Source organism: Corvus brachyrhynchos, unplaced genomic scaffold (genome assembly GCF_000691975.1).
Source record: "Corvus brachyrhynchos isolate BGI_N302 unplaced genomic scaffold, ASM69197v1 scaffold142, whole genome shotgun sequence".
Lineage (NCBI taxonomy): Eukaryota > Metazoa > Chordata > Aves > Passeriformes > Corvidae > Corvus > Corvus brachyrhynchos.
The window spans coordinates 10,641,241-10,657,602 of record NW_008237226.1 but is presented as its reverse complement, the minus strand read 5'-3'; the positions used below and the strand labels follow the sequence as shown (position 1 = coordinate 10,657,602).

Genomic DNA, 16,362 nt, shown 5'->3' with positions numbered 1-16,362 from the left:
ATTGTGCATGCCTTTGAGTTTGTTATTATGTAACCTTCCTTTGGCTTACCCACATGGAGAAATATTAAAATAAATTAACATTTTACTGGCTCTGTAATTGGAAGTGTCTCTTCGAAACAAATATGTTTATCAAACAGCTTGACTGGGAAAATACATTACTGTAGCTGCAGTTACCCAAATTACACGCTGTCTAAAGCAAAAAGGGCAAAAGCCATCTGGCTCCATATAACTTACATTTTCTAGACAGCTTGCAGCTGGTTCTGATTAAGCAGCATCTCAGTACTCCCAGAGATCTATTTTTAACTCTGCAACTTTATTTTTAGTGCTCGCACATCCAAGGCACATGGTGTTTACATTAATAAATGAACAACCGCCTACAGTTAAGAAAAGCTTTGTGCAATTCTTGTGGCACAGTCACTGCGCGACATAGATGGATGGTTAAATAAAACATCATGTGTTCTAACTAAAGAGACCTTGTGCACCTCCTGCCTCTTTACAGGACTGCAGAAAGCACCTCTGGAGAGCTCGAACAGCAGGAAGAAGACAGTGACAGACAAGAGGATGTTTTACTTCTCAAGTAATGTTGGGTGGCATATCCTAGGAAAAGAGTACATGTCTCCTGGCCCATTCCTTCCCCAGAGAAATATATGGATATGGAATAATTATAAATGTAAAATTCGGAATGACTGAAATCTGCTGCTAAAGCCCTGAAAATGTCAGAACAGTGGATGCTGCAAGTCCAGGAAGCATTACCAGATTTTGTTTTTATAGATAGACACACATGCAACCAGAGTTTACACTTGATTTTTGACTATAAAATACCAGTATATTCCAGTACTATTAAAATACCCCTTTCACAAGGATATTAAACACATGCAACAGAAAGGTTAAATGTAGAACATGTTTTGTGATTTTTTTTAAGGTCTCTTATTTTTTCATTCCATGGTATAACTGAATTGCAACATCATAACTGGGGGGTGGGGGGAGACCAATAACCAGCTATAATGAAGTCAAACACATAATAATCTAAAGATAATCCATGCTACAATTTTAGAGCATTAATTCCATTTTGCATGAACTTGCAACCTATTCTATCGCATAGACTACTGTGGACATGTGACATCCTCCACCTCTGATCCCTTGCTCTTCCCAACCAAAGCAGGCAGCTGCAGCAGCCAGTGTGAGTCGTCAAAGGGACCTGCTGGCACTCTGCAAGAGGGTACTCTCCCAGAATTTGGCTCTGGGCAGTTATAACAAAAGGATAATTATCCCGAATGTAAAACGTTTTTACTTCTTCCAGAAACATTTCCCAGAGGTAAGAAAATACAAAACACAGCAAAAGTAATCCAGATTTCCTTTTACCATGCAATTAAAGGAATTTGCTCTTCCAGTCCGTGTCCACTGTGCTACATCACTAATATAACCGACTTTGAAACTAGTGCCAGCTAAACACCTTAGAAACCTATCAGTGGGAATGTTTTCAGCACCATAAAGTACTGACTAGCCGTAAAATCTTAGTCAACTTTGAAACAAATCTCTATTTCAGAATCTTGGCATGCAGAGCACAACTGAAGCTGGACCCAGTTCCCTTGTGACACAGAGGACCAGTGCCAAGCGGAAGGGAGGATATTTCCCCAGGAAGTTCTTTCATAAAATTTCTTTTCCTTACTAACACTTTAGACACACTTATTCTCATGTATTCTTAGGTTTCTGCATACGTCTTCTCTAAATACCTTTTTTGTTCTGTCCTTGTTCCTTTTTTTTTGTTAAGCTAAGTTCAGTCTTTCCCCCCTCCAGGGCTCTTAACATCTCCATTCTATCTCACTTTCCCTTCTCTATGCTGCTTTCAAGCCCCTGTGTCACTGTTGTTCTTCCTAATCCTCTACATGCCAATGCTGGGTTTGTTTCATTTTTCAATTGCCTGGCTGGGGAGTTTCTTACTGAAAGGACAATATTATTAAATTCCAATGTACTTTTGGGGTCTGCACCCCAAAGACAGCCACTGCAGTTTGGTCTCCCTGCCAGAGAAATGAATGGTGCCTCTACAAGTCTACAGGCAGTCTTACTCAGCAATTTGAAATCAAAACATTATTTGTCATCTAGAACAGATTCCTTGGATGGTAATGGCTTAAGGAGTGCACAAAGGAAGAAGCCTTCTTGTATGTTTTGTGAGAAAAGGCAAGTAGACCCCTCAAATGTATCCAATAACCTGGTGCAAAAGGCATGTTCTAATATACTAGACTGAAAAGCTATAACATCTGTGAAGTCACAGAAATAACACGTGGGAAAGGTGATGCAGTATTTCATGTAGAAGCACTGTGTTTTGAGTTCCTCTCTTTTCTCCTACTCTTTAAAAATAGCTGAACAGAAAAGACAAAGTACTCAGCGGCTATTTCAGGATTTTCCTGACTTAACTTACACGTACTTGTGAATTTGTCCACAAAAAAAAATGTCTAGGGCAACTGCTGAATGCCTCAATAGAGAAAAAAAGATATCATCAGGATCTAAGACAGCTTTTTGAACAATATAAAAGAGTGCTCTTTGCACCCACAGCAACTACTGGAAGCTGAGTTGGAAATATCTAAATGAGCTGTATTCATTTTAAGTCACTAAAGATATACTTCAAGGCTAGAGAAACAGCTGCAAGCACCTTAGGGGGAGCTGTGAAAGATATCTGATGTCTGCTTTCTTCATGAAGCTTGAAGTCTGTGTATTGTGCACCGGCCTTTATTGCAGGATACTGCCTCAAAGTAGTACTGTTTTTAAATACAGAGTAGATGCTTTTGTAATACAAGGGATGTGAGTCACACAACACAGCATACACAACACAGAGCATACACAGCACCTTGTTGTCTCTGTACCTAAAGAAAATATTGTTTTGCTCTACTAAGCCCCAGATTAGCAATCCATTGTGAATTTCTCACTCAGGTCAGATCATTCTCTATTTCCCAAAGTAGGAAAAATCAAGAATACAGACAACATGAAACTTGTGTAAATGAATGACACAAACATTCACATTTGAAAAACCTGTAAACTCTTCCCTGCACAGCACATTTGCAGCCTTAAAGAGCAGTACACAGAGGAAGCCATGGGCAAGGGGTTGTCATCTCCATTACTCATATCATGGCAATGTCCTGCAGTCAAGCACTGAGGGGTACAAACCCTTATTAATCCATAATCCAGACAACTGTGAATTACTATATCTGCAAATTGAGAGTTACAAACCAATGAGAGATGAATAAATAATAAGTATTTGCATAATTTTACTTTTATAGAATAGAAACTTTCCTGTCACTTCCAGGTGGCACCTTAAGAATCTAGGAGAAAAATCATGGGAGAGATTTAAAATTGTTATCTATGCAAAAAGGTTAAAGTAACAGATTTTTACAATTTAGTAAAGAGAAGACCAGAAAGAAAAACTAACGAATGCTATCCTAGGAGAAGAACATTGAACAAGATAGAGGATAAAATAGCATGGTAGAGGTCACTAGTTCTCAAGTCTTCAGGTCAGCCATTAACTACAATTGATAACAAAGGGAACTTTAGACAGGAATTCAGGGATTCTAAAATAGCTCAGTGCTTTGCTTTGGCAGAAACTGCCAAAATGTTAAACCAGATATTTTGAACTCAAAATATCTTATGTTTGACTAATGGGAGTTTTGTCAAACCATCTCAGGTTGCCTTTCTTTCTGCCAGAATTTCCAGCCAGAGGTCAGTACCTGAAGGAGACTCCCTTTTGGAACAGACATTGAGGCTGACAACATCATCACTCTGCATCACAGCCCTTAGAGTTACAGTCATCACAAAAATTAGGCATTACCTCAGGACCCCTGACAACTGCCTAGCTTTGCCATTATTAAAAAAATTTTCAAAAATAAATAAAGAATTTCTAGGTATTACATGACATCAAAACCCTCCCTTGAAGAGAATAACAGTCTAAAACAACATCTTTTGTGTTAATCTGTTTCAGGCCTCATTAAACCTTCAAAAGAAATTCTCAGAGTTTACAAATCTTGCATATCTAAACTGCAATGCTAAACAGAAATAGATATGACTAGAAGAAAAAGAAAAATAGAATAGAATAGAATAAAATATAGATAATATAAATTTCTAAGTAAAACCACTTATGAGGTCATCAAGGGGGACTGTGGAACTTATTGCAGTGTTAGCTTTTAAAACTGAAAATCATCTTGTCTTCTTAGAGATGATAATTTAAGAAAATTAAAAGCCCTGAGGCAGGTTCAAACCATCAGTTTCATTGGTTCAACAGGGCTTGGATCTACCCACAATGTGCACATCATCATCTGAAGGAAAGTATGACACAGCCCCTCCCCAATTTAAATCTTACCTTGAGCTCCCTTTAGATATTCATTTGCTAAATGCTACAAAGCAGTGATTAATTTCTAGATTAAGATATTCCATACACTCTAACATTTTAGATTTTTTAATAAAGTTTTGAAATTGCTACCAGCTTCACAATTAAGGTGCAACAAAATAGACCTGCTTTTTGTGAGTTACCAAATCTGCAAATTACCTGTTATAAGTGTTATAATTATCACTGCAGAAACACTTATTCTGCCGAAACACATCTGCCAAAGACAAAATTAGGAGGTGGTGTGTGAGCAGGAAAACATTACAAGTTGGCAAACATGCTTTTTTTATGGTATTGAATATAATCAATATTCATATAGCTAACCTAATAAATTAAGAAACTAGAACGTTTTATTCATGGAGTTTAAGCTAACTTTCTGTATAATGCAACATTTTAGAAACATAGCCTTACAAAATTGTAGATGTTATAAATTCATATATGTAAATACTGAATCTATGATCTTTTAACAAAGCACATTTCACATATTCCTAACTGCCTTGTGTTGCATATATCTTAATGAATATGAAAGAATGCCTGGCAGTCAGATGCTGAATTATCACTTTAAAAGTGGTGTGATGTGACTGATAATGTGACTTTGTTGGTCATTTCATTCAGCTATGAAAATGTTCACTGAGCCTCCAAATTCTGCATGGAGAGAACAGGTAATTCTTAAAATCCATAAACCAGAAATGACCAGTAAAGTGAAGAAGTGTGACGAAGTCCTTAGTACTTCTGTCCAGCTTTACCTATGGTTAAGCAGTCCCACACTTCTGGAAGCTGACCATGCTTCTCCTGTTCTAGGATCACTCGTGATCCTTTCTTTCCAATGTAGGACAGGAGTTAAACATACTTTTTCTCTTCCCTCTTCCTTCCTAACTTTGCCAAGACCATTGTGTGGCTATGTAGTAAACCACACTGAAGAACCAATCCAGGCTAAAAACAACCCTTTTTCTTGGGAACAGCTGAGCCTGGATCAGTTCCTGAATCCATTTCATCCTGTGGCCACACAAATAAGTATATCTGGCACAGCTGAGCAGTCAATGAGTAAAGTGAGAACAACAGGCAGGCAGTCACCAGAGTTCCTTATTCTGGCACTGCCACTGAAAAAGTCATTTCTCAAAATGTAACCTCCCCCTGGTGGCTCTTTGAACCATGCAGCTCCCTGGCTCAGTAACCCACCAGCCCTCCTACCCTAGAGGTGACTGTCCTGTCTTCTCCCCCCACAACGACAAACACACAGAAATGAGTCTTGACACCACATCACTTAGTAAGTAATTGAAGTGAAAGAGTTGTCTGATGAGCCAAACCACTCAGGAGGTAAAGTGTGTTTGCAGCAATGCAGGAAGCATGAACATCCTCCACGCTATAGATGTTTTTAGTTATAAAGAACTCTGCAAATAAAGACATTGTGAAAAGATTTTTGTTGCTGTTGTTTATCTGGATACTGCAGCAGCAATTCTCCACACAGAAATGTGAGGATTGACAGAGGCAAGAACTAGGAAAGCCAACTGACCTGCCAAATAGAGTACAGCAATGAAGCACCTGGAGAGACAAAACTTGGTATTTATAGCCTTTGAGCTATATTAATTAGGACTTCTTGAAAACACAACACCCTGAACTTTCCCCCCCAATGTCACCCTCCTCAACCAACATGCAAGACAGTACATTAAAGCAAATATTGTCTGTAGAAGAACAAACAGATTATTTGGTATGACAAGACTAAGAATGGAATTCAGATGCTGGGGAGAGGGAGAGAAATAAAAAAGAATAAATGGGAAAAAATGTCATAAAAAAAATTAAAAAGGAACAACGAAAGTAGATGGACTCATCTAGGACTGGTCTCACCCACTAAGGGATTAGGATTTCTTATACTCGGCACAGTCCAAGGAATACTCTGTATATATGGCAGCCCAGCTGCCTAGGTAGGAAATTCAGAGATGGTAGTGAGCCCCTCCTTCCTCCAACATAAAAATCTAGGCCCTGGACCATATGGATTGGAGCACAGGAAAACACACGTCAACTGCTGAAATCAGATGGAGAAGGGACATCTCTTTAGTTGAGCTTCAGATTCTGACTTGATTTAGAATTACACAGTATTTTTATTCCTAGAGAAAAGTCCTATACTTAGGAAAGGCTTTGCAGGTTATGCTAAAGAGTTTGCTTCAAGCAAAGGCAAGCTTTCATGAGGCACCACAGGATGCTCCCATTGCATAGCTTCCAGCAAGCACAATGACTTTAGCATTACAGACAGTAAAGTAATAAAAGCAGAGTTGGTTAAATATTTCCTGTGAGACTGGAATCCAAACTTCTGAGTTTGGAGGCTTTCCAAACTCACTTAGAGTGATGGCAGACTTCTATTCAGTAAAAACACATGAAAATTTTGTCATACACTTAGTGACAATCAAAGCAACTTCTAGGTGGCTGTTGGGATGCATAGTTTGTAACGATGAGCCACAAGAGGAATTAGCCTCTCCACTATTTTCCAGCATATTTCAATGGTTAACTATCAACACTGTTCTAAAACACCATATTTTCACTCTCCAGAGAGAATGCAATCTTCTGATTTGCTTTTCTAAGGTCACTCAAAAGATAAAGATATACATTTACCTATTTAAAGTTCACTAGACTCCAATGAAAGTATAACTGTGCCACCTTGGTTTGATGGACTACTAATCAGCAAAAAGGACAGTGGAATGCTGTGTTTTGTCACTGGACAAAAATTTGATGGCTATTTCTAGAGGTGCATGTTCTAAGTGAGCACTGAGGATAAATGATGTACTTAAAATGACAAAAAGTTTTTACCTCTAATTTTAAAAAGCCATTCTGAAGAATCTTTACAAGCTTTATAAACCTTTCAAGATTTATTTCCAGAAAACTAATTTAACTTTTAAGGTCCTAATGGTCAAAAAGTCAGACCTCTGCTTTGGCTACACAGACCAACAAAATAGTTCTTTTGAAAGACAAATTCGCAGACAAAAACCATTCAGCAGCCAATATTAACAACTAACTCCTGAAAGAAAAAAGCAATATAGTTCTAATTGTCAAATACAGTATCTGTTTGAAGAGATAGGAATTTTTTGTGTATGTTTAGGTTAAAGCTTGTATGCATATATAATCTTAAAGTACCACAAAGTTACACCAACAATTCAGATTTGTTTTCTTAGTTAACCTGAATCTGCTGAAAGTAGTAACTAATTCCACAACTCACTGTCTAGGTGTTGTCATTAGTTTAAGCATTAGTTTAAATATTCACTTAAAATCAGAAGAATTAGCATACAAAATAATAGGCCTTCACAAACCTGTGCAAGTATAAAAGCACAAATAAGAGCAGAACCATGACACTTCAATGCTTTAATTATCAATTTTCATGGTAAATGGTACAAATTACTTCTAAGAGGAAGAAAAAAAGCATAGTAAGTAGCTGCATGTATTTACAAACTTTAATTATCGCAAGTGAACAAGATGATGCTTTCTTATCTAATGCATGCACAGAGCATTTTATTCATTATTTGTTAATTTGTACATTAAATCCCCAGTGGCAGAACACATTTTGAATCTAAATTTTTCATTCAAGCTTGTGAATTATTGGGATTTTACCTAGAAATACCTAGTTAAAGATGTCAGGCTTAAATTATTATAAGAAAAATACAGAGACGTCTTTTACATTTCATAAGGGCAAACTTAAGATTTATGTCAGACTGAAGCTATTTCGGAGTTCTGTAAGGAGATTCAAGAGGTCAAAATCTGAGCTGCGCATCACAGTCATGCTTTGCATTAGAAGTTAAAAAGAGCAGGGAGTGCTGTGAGGCAATAATCCTTCTTTTACACATATTATATTAAGGCTTGTAGATTTTATTTTTTTCCTTTTTGAGATCTTAAAGAGCTGCAGTACTCTGTCATACATAGACAGATAGACATAAATAACATATTTATTAATCCTGAAACTTATTGGGTCATATTCAGTGAATTCACCATATATATCTAATCCAGTCTATGATGCAGTTCTTTTTCAATCTAAGGAAAATTCATCACAAAGTCATCACCAGCAACAAATATATATGATTTCTTCAGTCCACAGTCAGAAACCTGTAAAAGATCCATGCACTTAACCTCAATGGAACTTAAACACCTGCCAAAACAGACCTATGTATGAAGAAGAGGTTTTAGCCTTCTCGTATTTAATTTGCTACTTTTTTTTGGACTCAAAGTTCTCTTACGTCTTTTTACCAACAAACCAACAAAATACATTTTAAAGTAAGATACATGATTATTCATCAAAATATTCATCTGTTCACAGCATCTACTGATGGCAAAGAGATGTTTACTGGACTGAAATGTAACCTTTCAGTGCATTTTAATTTTAAAACAGTAGTGAAAGTTGCATCTTGGAACTTTTTCTATATTTAGTTTTTACTAATATGAGGAAAATTATTTATAAAAATGCAGAGAAAAGCAGAATGAGAAAACAAGGGGAGTCAGCTTTACAGTGAGGAAAAACAAGCTATTTCTCATGAGGAACAAACAAATGCCTATCAAAGAAATTCAGAATCAAGATGACAGAAAAGTGATCCAAAAGCAGGAGCTGGCAGAATTTAGCATACGGCTCCCTTCTCTCCCACTCAGTTTATTAAGAAATATCATTTTCTGTTGACTACAGCAGCTCAGAAGACACTAAAGACCTGGAAAAATAAGTAATGTTGTTGAAGAGCAGAAAGAAGTTTGGACAATGATTTCCAAAATATTATATATCAGACTTGGATTTTAATTCAGTAATTACAGAGCGATAAAAGAGCTGATTTCACCTAGGTGCATGTAAGTAAACCAAACACCTTTTGAACTTGTTATCTTCAGCAGCAAGCATGTGGAAATGCTGCTGAAAACCAGGAACAGTAAAAAGCTCTCTGACCAGCTTTCCACAACAGCATTTCACCTGTCTGCAACAGTAAAAGCAAGAAGCTGGATAAACTGGATGTGTGGTTTTCCACAGGGAAACTGCATTACCAAACACTGCTAATTTAGCAATAGCTGCAGCATCTAGAAAACTTCCAAACAGGTCAAGAGTTCCAGGTATCTTCCCTTCTTAATCATTTATTAGTGCCATGTATCAATATTAATTGTCTCTTTTCCTTAGAAGAAAATTATTCCATGACTAATTTTAGTGGTTTTGATGTTTTGTTTGTTTAATAGAATTTTTTTCATTTAACTATTCCAATACTGCTTTTAATTTCAAGGGGAAAAGTAGAGCACAAAATCTGAAACATCTGGGTGACAGGAGAGGCAAAGGGGAGAAGAAATGAGATCTTTCTGGACTCATTCCCCTCCTCAGTTTACAAAAAGAAAACCGATGATCTGTATCTTCACAGAAATATTTATAATCTACCATTCCCCATAGATGCTGTTTTTCTTTGAAAAATCCAGGTAAAAAATACTGTACTAAACCAACACATGCTTTAAATGAAGCAATCTCTCTGCTGTTCAGATGAGTAGCATCCTTTGCAAGGGTTGGAATCCTTGGAAACTGAGCCGGTAGGCACACAATAGACACAATCACCAACTACACCACCATGTTAATAGAACATATATTTCAAAGTACTAGACAGTTAGAGAGAGGTAAGTCCAAAATACATGTGAGTGTATTAATCCAACACTGGGTAATGTTGACTATTTTTAAAAAAAGTGTCTCTCAAAACTTTAAATTAACTACTCCCTGTAAGAGCAGAGAAGGACCACAGAGTGTTGGTGGATGACAAGCTGACTGAGCTGGCAGTGCCCTTGGGGTCAGAAGAGCCAGCGGTATCCAGGGGTGCATCAGGAAGTGTGGCCAGCAGTCAAGGGAGGTGATCCTGCCCCTCCACTCGGCCCTAGCGAGGCCACATCTGGAGCATTGTGCTGAGTTCTGGGCTCGTCAGTACAGGAAAGACGAGGAGCTGCTGGAGAGGGTCCAGCACAGGGCCACGAAGATGATTAAGGGACTGAAGCATCTCTCTTATGGGGAGAGACTGCGGAAGCTGGGCCGGTTTAGTCCAGAGAAGAGTAGAGAAGACTGGGAGGGATTCTCATCAAAGCATACAAATAACTCAAACGCAGGTGCCAGCCAAGATGTTGGTGCCAGCCTCTTAAGTGGTGCCCAGCAACAGGATGGGGAGCAGTGGCTATAAACCATAGCACAAGAAGTTTCACCTCAACATGAGGAAGAACTACTTTGCGTTGAGAGTGGCAGAGCACTGGAACATGTAGAGAAATGGCTGAGTGAACAGGGACATGTATACGTGCACAATCCAAGCTGTATTAGTTTCCCGTCCTTGACTAGGGAAAAAAGAGAGGAGCAATGCTGATGTGGCAAGCCGACAGGATGTTGGGGAGGGGGATACTGACCACAGAAAGAGAAAAACTTATGTTAGTTAGTCGCGTGCATATTAATCTGTAACCAATCGCTTGCTATTAAAGGCCGCGTGAACAGTAGCTGTAACCCAATAGTATGGAGCTTGCTTATGCGTGCTTGGGGAATTAGGGTATAACTATGGGACTGACAATAGAATAAACGGAGTTCCATCATATCTCTATGAGAAGCGTGGTTCATCCCGGCAGATCCCTGGCTATTGGAACAGGCTGCCCAGGGAGGTCCTGGAGTTTCCCCCTTTGGAGACATTCCAAACCCACCTGGATGAGTTCCTGAGTAACCTGCTCTATGTGACCCTGCCTTGGCAGAGGGGTTTGAATGGTTATCTCCAGAGGTCCCTTCCAACCCTAACAATTCTGTGATTCTGTGAAATAAATGTTTTCTTTTTCTGACCATCACTTTCTATGCACAGTAATCAGTTTCAGAACATGCAATGGCTACAGAATGTAAACACTTCCTTAATGATCTTACAATTTATAACAAGCAAAGTAAACATCAGCACCTTTCCCTGTTGAGATTCAGCATACTTAATAGCTTCACAGATTAGCAAGAGCCTGGTCCCAGAAGGTTCAAAGAGCTGGGATTAATTTAATAGGATACAGAGTGGTTGCAAGTAGATGTTGCTATGCTGGAGGCCCCACATTCATTGCATCATACAATATAAGGAAATATTTATGTGCATTGGTTCTACAGAAACTCAATCCAAAGGGGTTCCTCAGAGAATGGTTGAATAAAACATGCATAATTTTTGCTTGTTCCACATAAGGTCTTTCAGTGGGCTTTCGGACAATTTAAGTTAGAAGGGAAAGCTATTTCACTTAGCACATCACATCATAAAACCACAGAAATTTAGCAAAGTGCACACAATCCTTTTTACAGCATTTCAGGATTTTTCATTGACAGAAAAAGCCATCCATGAAGTGGGCTGGCCTATACCATTCATCTACAGAGTAGTACTGCTTTACCAGTTTGCCTCTCGCTTTTTACTTCTCTTTTTCTTTTTTTTTTAAATATACTTACCTTCTGTGTAAACAGCATGTATGAATGTACATACAAAAGCTATATATATGTGGGCTAGATATATTGTAAAAAAAGAAAAGTACATTCACCATTTTGTGGTAACTTACAACCATGACCCAAAATATCAACATTTACAATATATTATGAAGATTTTCACAGGTCTTATGTACAAGACACACAGATTGGTATTCAAATGAGGTAGCATCCTGGTGTTACACCACAGAAAAAAAGGGTTATAAATACTGTCTGTATACTGTATGTGCTTAAAGTGTCCTGCTTAGAAATTATTTTAAACTGCCCTAACCACTGGCTGTAACCGACTATAGCAACCTATTCCCTGAAGATGTTCAAGATTATCAGGAATAAAAAAGAAAAAGCACAAAAGCCCTGACTCTAACACTACTAAACACATCTCAATCAGGCTTTTGCTATTTAAATTACAAGCCATAAATGCCAGAACTGCCTACCACAGGCTCACCATCACAGGAACAAGCTGCTCATGTCATTGGCAATTCATTAATTTTTCTTCTGGAATACTAGGGACACTTGCAACTACTGGAGCATCTTACAAGTGAAACAATTACAACCTGATACATATTTTAAACTTAAATTGGAAGCTGAATCATAGGAGAATCACAGAGTCATAAAATAGTTTCAGTTGGAAGGGACCTTTAAGTTGGATGGAACCATCCTTCCATCTCATAAGATTAACCTTCATAAAAAAACAAACTCCATGAGAAAGGACAAGTAGCAACAACAATTGCAAAGAGACAAAGACATTGGCCATGTATGAAAAAATACGCACACTTGAAGAGGACTGGAAAAGGGGAACTCAATTACTATGGATGCAGTAAGAAAATTTAGCAATTTTTATCTTCTAAAAAATTCTCATCAATTGTTAACTGCTCAGAGAAATGGCAGGCTTCTCCTAACACTCTGCAGTGGAAGCAGAAATTTGAGTGACTTCTGAAAGGTGACAGAGCACTGCACAAAACAAATCTCAGACTCTCTCAGTTGGGGGACAGAAGAGATGCCACACGAAGACACTCATCCTCCTCTAGTTCATGGCATCTACTTTTGGACTGAAGTCCAAATAAATCCTGTCTCACTTCTGTTTCACTGAGGCAAAGAAAAATGAGGATCCCATGGCTGACATTGCCCTTGAATACTGCATTTCTGTACATGCCACAGAGGTGTACTGAAATGGTTGGTGAAGCAACTCAGAGAGTTCAGAGGCTAACTCTAATGATGGGGGACACTCAGGAGTAGGTTTGAAGATATTTAGGCACCTAACTCCTACTAAAAGTGATGTTTCTTAAGTGTCTAAATACCTTTACAGGTAATCTGACTATATTGAATGTTTCTCCTTTCTTGCATTAGATGTAGCCTGCAGAAACAGACAATATATATGCATTCAGGTTTGCGATCTTCTTTCTTCTTAGCAACAAGAGTAGCAAAAAATTTACTTTCTTTTTCTGAGAGCAAATTTCATTTTTGGCGATTTCCACAGACCCCATCTAACACAAAAGAAGAAACATTGGAAAGATACCAAATCAGCTGGAGTATTTTGGCATCTGAACTGCATGTTTAGGAAAGTACAAGATTATTTCCTATTAAGCACCACTGTGATACAGATAAAGATGTGCCTTTCTGCTGAATGCCCTGTCGTGCTCTGTATGGATAATTCACTGCATGCACCAAATTGCACTGTCAGAAAAAGAGGCCAAGTCTGAAACCCAGCTATGCTTGACTCCGTTTGATGTAAAAGCTATTGCCAGTTTTTAATACTACAATCAACAATTCTCAAAAAATGCTCACTGAATTAAATTTCTTTGCAATAGAGCACATACAGATAAATACAGCTCACAAAGTATTACAGTGTTTTCCCTGATGCTTTTATAGGCTGTTTGCACAAAAGCAAAGCAGTCATAAAATAAGCCACCTGTAAAGGGTTATTTTACCAACAGTACTAAGAATAGATACTTCAAGTGTGGGTGAACAAAGTGTGAACCATATGGGACGTTGCAGAGATTTGAATTGGGGACTCTCACTCCTCAAAAGAACTGAAGTCAAGGCATGTTCCATATGCAGCATTCTGTTTTCTTGGAAGTTTAAACAGCTACTGATAGTTTGCTTTCTATCAAGTGAACCTGCAGTGACTCATTTTGCAGGCATTGGATAAAGCAGGTTCAGAGACCATTGTTAATTACATGTATTTAAAGGAGGAAGCTCTGCAGAGAATGCCTATTATGGCCAAAGATGACTTTGGAATTAAAAAGAAAAATAACAGGATACCATTTGAAGTCTTTCTTTAAAAGAAGCAACTGTGAAAAAGCAGAAAATAAATTAATGTCTAATTACACATAAGAACTAAAAAAGTTACAAAATGCCTATTCATGTCAGATCACGACTACTCAGTTTCTTAATAAAAAACAAAGAAAATGTTTTAAATGTACCATAGGATTATACTGACTTTACAATTCAACTGTGATAAGGTATCCCCAAAATTGCCTTTTCTGCCTATACAGCCATTGTCCTGTTTTATAAGAAGTGTTGCATATCAGTAATTTGCCAAATTCATTTCATCAACACAAAGGATTATATACCTCCTAATAAAGCACATTTTTCTTCAGGAGTGAGGTATAAATATAAACAAACTGACCTGGTGTTGTGGAGCTCATTGTTCTTAATGGAATGGTATCTTGTTAACAGTGTAAAGCAACTGTGGCAGAGGCTGTTCAGATTTTGAGATTCTTCCAGAAGTGTGACGAATCTGAGTAAAATAAAGAAGAGTAAATCACCTTTGACTATTTGTTGACAATGTAATATTTTTAAGAGAATATAATTATGTCAAACACATTTAACAGAAGAACATCTGATATCTCTCACCCCAAAGGTTCTTTCCATAGTGTACTTTTTTGCTGCAAATTCAAGAGCTGATGACCACTGAAAACAAGACTAAAATTCAGAAATCCTAAAGTTTCAGAGTAGCTCAACTAGAAATTTGCATTACAGCCCATCTACAGTTACATAAGAAAGTAAAGGATGAACTGGGTCCTTTCTCTTTCCTCTATGATTAGGGTATTATATGAAATAGAAGAGTTGAGGTAGAAATATCTGGATTACATCCTTCTGTCTAAGCAGGGGCCAATTCACAGTTTTACTGTATATGTCTGCAGTCAGCATTGAAACATGAATGTGCAGAAACAGATCTGCATTCAAAAGCCTTTCTGGAATAGCTACTACTTCCTGAAGCTCCAGTGTTTAAACAGCTCATGAACAGAACTTGTTGGAATAATTAGCATAGCTGAAGGGATCTCCCACGACAAGCTAATGACATCTCTGACACCACAAAGAGAGCTGCTAATGGTGTGGGCTGCTCGAGAGCAGGGCAAGGAAGGTTCTGCAATTCAGCTGAATCCTTTCACAGTCCTGTGGCATTCTCAGTTCAATACAGAAGCAGAGGCAAGAATGTTCCTCTAATACTCCCATCTGCTGAAAGTTTAAAGCTATAGAGAAGAGGCTTTCAGGGAACTAAAATATATTTTCATTCAAGCATGATATAAACAGCATAATGAGAGAGAAGAGAAGGTTGTAGTGCATTACGACTGTGACTATCCTATTCAGCCAGTGCTCCTGAAGTATCTAAGTAGTCAAAGATATTCTTAGTGCTGAATATTTTAGCAGCTTTTGTCACTTTTTTTAAACTACCAACTGCACATTTAGTTTCAAGCTGAGCTCAGCCAAATTCGAGATAGTAAATTACATTTTCACCAAGTATAATCATTTAAGTTTAGCATCATTATCATTCAAGAAAGGAAAATCACGCGTTTAGATAAGTAACTTCTGCTTGTATGCCCCCTAAAGCAAGCTGGATGTACACTGCTCAAATAGGCATGATATTTGGACACATCCAACACTCCAACAGACAGCACCTGTAAAACCAAAATTCATGATACTTCATGAAAATCCTGATTACTTTCCCTTGCTTATTACCTCATGCATCAAAATTCATCAAATATCAGATGGAGCCACTATAAAACTGAACAGACTTTACTGTTAAGCCCAATCCAAAACCTGCATTTGGGCAATCCTTACTTTGGCTGCAGCAGGCATATAACTCCAAGATTTATCAATAAAAGCACAACTAATACACAGTTCAGGAGTTCTAAGATTCTAATTAATTTCACTGAGCTCATTATTATCTTAGCAGCTACACAGATCATGAAAAACTATTTTCCAGTGAATCCAACATCCATTCATCCAGTATCCAGCCTCAGCTGGGAGTATGTGCTTTCTCTCAGAAAGTAGAAAATGGATATTGATGCATAACTGTGGACTTTACTTGAGTGAGTTTTCAGTATACATTTAAAGTAAATATAGCATATTTGAGCATTAGGAAAATTCTGGGCATTAGGATTTGACAATATTCTAATATTTGAAATTCACTTATAATCCCCATGACTAAAACTGTAATTTTCTGTATGTTTGGTTCGTGTAGAGCTCCCATCTAAGTGGATACTTGAAGCTCATACGAGATCAGACAACATGTGGTCAGTTCAGACTGCAC

General features: G+C 37.8%; 2 long non-coding RNA genes across 2 annotated transcripts in view; one reads left to right on the top strand and one right to left on the bottom strand.

Moving 5' to 3' along the window:
- Nucleotides 1–10,947, top strand: part of LOC108445458 — a 13,520-nt gene extending 2,573 nt beyond the window's left edge. The window contains exon 3 of the long non-coding RNA XR_001860325.1: nt 10,593–10,947. This is a non-coding gene — a long non-coding RNA (uncharacterized LOC108445458). The remainder of the gene's footprint in view (nt 1–10,592) is intronic.
- The window catches only part of LOC108445459, a 49,227-nt gene extending 34,665 nt beyond the window's left edge, over nt 1–14,562 (bottom strand). Inside the window, exon 1 of the long non-coding RNA XR_001860326.1 lies at nt 14,455–14,562. This is a non-coding gene — a long non-coding RNA (uncharacterized LOC108445459). The remainder of the gene's footprint in view (nt 1–14,454) is intronic.
- Between the last annotated feature and the right edge of the window lie 1,800 nt (nt 14,563–16,362).